The sequence below is a fragment of the Capsicum annuum genome, chromosome 6 (assembly GCF_002878395.1).
Source record: "Capsicum annuum cultivar UCD-10X-F1 chromosome 6, UCD10Xv1.1, whole genome shotgun sequence".
NCBI lineage: Eukaryota > Viridiplantae > Streptophyta > Magnoliopsida > Solanales > Solanaceae > Capsicum > Capsicum annuum.
The window spans coordinates 187791706-187795926 of record NC_061116.1 but is presented as its reverse complement, the minus strand read 5'-3'; positions in this window follow the sequence as shown (position 1 = coordinate 187795926).

Here is a 4221-nt window from a genome sequence, read left to right as displayed (position 1 = left end):
TTCAATCAAAGGAATACTCTTGTGTTACTTGTTCTCAAGGAAAGTTAATTATTAAACCATCAGTAGATAAGGTTGGAATTGAATCCCCTGCATTTTTGGAGCGTATATAAGGTGATATATGTGGACTAATTCACCCTTCGTGTGGACCTTTCAAATATTATATGGTCTTGATAGATGCATTTATAAGATGGTCACATGTGTGCTTATTATCAACTCGCAATATGGCTTTCACCAGATTGTTGGCTCAAATGATAAGGTTAAGAGCACAATTTTCAGATTATGCAATAAAGACTATTTGTCTTGATAATGTTGGTGAGTTTATGTCTCAATAAAGACTTGTACGCATAAGGCCAATCAGTTATCATAAATTCTCCCCATTACAGTTGGTTTATGGTCGAGAATCAAATATTTCCCATCTTAAAATTTTTGGATGTGCGGTATATGTTCCAATTGCCCCACCACAACCCACAAAGATGGAACCCCAAAGAAGGTTGAGAATATATATTGGGTATGAATCTCCTTCCATTATAAAATATTGGGAACCTATGACAGGAGATTTGTTTACGATAAAATTTGCCGATTGTCATTTTGATGAATCAGTATACCTAACATTAGGGGGAGACCATAAGCAGCTGAAACATAAGATAGATTGAAATGCATTATCACTATCTCATTTGGATCCTCAAGTAAATAAATGTGAGCAAGAGGTTCAAAAGATGATTTACTTGTAAAATATTACAAATCAGCTACCAGATACATTTACTAACCTTCCAAGGGTTACTAAATCTTATATTTTAGATGTGAATGCTCCAGTTTGAGTTGATGTCCCGATAGGACAAGTGATCAATGCAAATGAGTCTAGGGCACATTTGAAACGTGGTAGGCCAATTAGTTCTAAGGATAAAAATCCTTGAAAAAGAAAAGAAATAAATGATCAAAATGATCATGATATGATGGCAGTCGCTCAAAAAGAGCCTCAAGATCTAACAAATGATAAGACCCCTGAGGAGGTTAAAATACCTGAAACTAATGAGAATAAAGAAATCTCAATAAGTTATGTCTCAACGAGAAATAGGTGGAATCGAAATAATATTGTGATTGACAATATTTTTGCTTACAATGTTGCTGCTAAAATAATGCAATAAGATGACGATTTGGAACCAAAATCTGTTAATGAACATAGACAGAGAAATGATTGACCAAAATAAAAGAATGCAATTCAAGCGGAATTGACTTCACTTGAAAAACGTGAAGTTTTTGGACCAATAGTCCGAACACCTGAAGGTGTCAAGCCAGTGGGGTACAAATGGGTTTTTGTGCGAAAGCGAAATAAAAAAGGTGAAGTCGTAAGATATAAAGCATAACTTGTGGCACAAGATTTTTTGCAAAGGCCTGGCATTGACTATGCGGAGACATATTCTCCTGTGGTGGATGGAATTACCTTCAGATATATAATAGATCTGGCAGTCCAAGAAAATATGTGCCTAATGGATGTTGTCACGACCTATTTCTATGGCTCATTGGACAACGATATTTTTATGAAAATCTCAGAGGCCTTCAAAGTACCTAAAACATATAAAAATTTCCAAGAAACTTGCTCAATAAAGCTTCATAAATCCTTATATAGATTGAAACAATCAGGACAAATGTGGTATAGTCGTCTTAGCGAATATTTGCTAAAAGAAATGTACAAAAATGATCCTATTAACCTTTGTATTTTTATAAGAAGGTCTGGATATAAATTTGCTATAACAGTTGTTTATGTTGATGACTTGAATATCATTGGCACTCCCAAAGAGTTTCAAAAGCTGTTGAGTGTTTGAAGAAAGAATTTGAAATGAAAGATCTGGGAAAGACAAAATTTTGTCTTGGCCTACAGATTGAGCACTTGACAAATGGAATTTTTGTCCATCAATCAATATACAATGAAAAGATTTTAAAGGAATTTTACATGGATAACTCACATCCATTGAGTACCCCAATGGTTGTGAGATCGCTTGATATAAACAAAGATCCATTTCGACCTCAAGAAAATGATGAAAAACTTCTTGGTGATAAAACTCCATATCTTAGTGCAATCGGGGCACTAATGTATCTTTCCAATAATACTCGACCAGATATTTATTTTGCAGTAAGTTTATTTGCAAGATTCAGCTCTTTTCCAACTAAAAGACATTGGAATGGTGTCAAACATATACTCAGATATCTTTGGGGAACCATTGACTTGAGATTATTTTATTCAAATGAATCCAAGTCAGAAATGATTGATTATGCAGATGTAGGATACTTATCTGATCCGTATAAGACTCGGTCTCAGATGGGTTATTTATTTACATATGGTGGCATAACTATATCATGACGTTCAATGAAGCAAACATTAGCTGCAACTTCTTCAAATCATGCAGAAATCATTGCCATTCATGAAGCGAGCCGGGAGTGTGTTTGGTTGAGATCAATGACTCAACATATTCAGGAAATGTGCAAATTTTTTTTGAATAAGGATATTCCAACTACATTGTATAAAGATAATGCTGCATATATAGCTCAGTTGAAGAGAGGTTATATTAAAGGAGACAAAACAAAACACATTTCACCAAAATTCTCTTTCACTCATGATCTTGAGAAAAAAAAGTGAAATAGATGTTCCACAAATTCGTTGAAGCGATAATCTAACAGATATGTTCACTAAAGCATTGCCAATATCAACCTTTGAGAACTTGAGATACAAGATTGGGATGCGTCATCTCCTAGATATTAAGTGATGTTTTTGTCAGGGGGAGTACATACGTGTTGTACTCTTTTTTCCTTAACCAAGGTTTTATCCCACTAGGTTTTTTTGGTAAGGATTTTAATGAGACAACAAACAAGGCATATTACAAACCGCCATTGTACATCTTATTTCCTTTAGAATTTCTCATTTACATGAACATCCAAGGGGGATTATTGTAAATAATGTATTTGGTGGATGTTCATTTACTACACTATTGTAACTTCACATACTACACATTCTAAACATACTATTGTAGGATGTAAAGTTTATGTATTTTTACATAGTACACTTATTTCACATACTCTTGCCTATAAAAGGCATTGTATGGTACATTGTAAGACACACCAAAGTAGAAGAAAATAAAATCTTCTCTTATATCAATAGGTTTCCCTCCCCTCTCCTTTTATTTTAGTATATTTCAGAATATTTATTTACAACAGATCCACGTATTTCTTTATTCAAGAAATAATCCCTCACACACCAAACATACTTGAACCTCCACCATCTTAATTAAAATTTTCGTACAAATTTATATTGTTTGCACTTTGGGTGGAATTGAAAATCAGGTTGAGTATGCAGTCTCTTCAAAAGACTAGTTAAATACTCCACGAAAAGAACAAATAGAAAAGGAGATAACCTGACACCTTGTCTTTTTTTGTTTTTTGTTGGAAATGGACTGAAGCTTTACCATTAAGCACTCGTTTCGTTTGGTAGAGTGTATAAAATAATACTGAATATATTATATTAGTAATATTGAGATTAATAGTGCAGGAATTAGTAATATTGAGATTATTTTTTATGTAGTATTCAATTTGATGCATTAAAAGCAATATATATTATTATATTTTAAAAAGTATATTATTTATTTACAAAAATATCCTCGATATATTATAACTTTGTGTATTTTTTTTGCAAAAGTTTATTATTATTTTTTTAAAATAAAAAAAATTAATAATATAACTAATTATTTACTTTAGAATTTTAAGATTTAATCATTTACTTACAAAAATTATTTTTTTTATTATCTTTTCTTTGTTTGTTCATCATTTGCTTGTTGTTCCCACTTTGTGTTGTTTTTAAGTTGGAGGGAGGTACATATAACTTTTGGATGAAATAATAAAATCATTATTAAAATAAATTTTTATTCTATAGAGTGTTAAAACTAAGTAGAAAAATTATTTTTATTTATGAATATCCTATTTACAAAATTAAAGCTTGTATGCAATTTGTTTTAGGATTTTGACAAATAAATATTTTTTTGAGGTAATGGAGTAGTTTTTTTTATAACTAAAATTATTTGGAGGGATGTTATTATTTTGATAAATTGAAAAAAATTAACTCATATTGAATAAATTGAAAAAGATTTAGAAAAAAATTAAAGAAATTTGAGGATATTTTTGTAAATAATAATAAAATTTGTAAACTAATTTATTTGAATAAATTTATTTGTA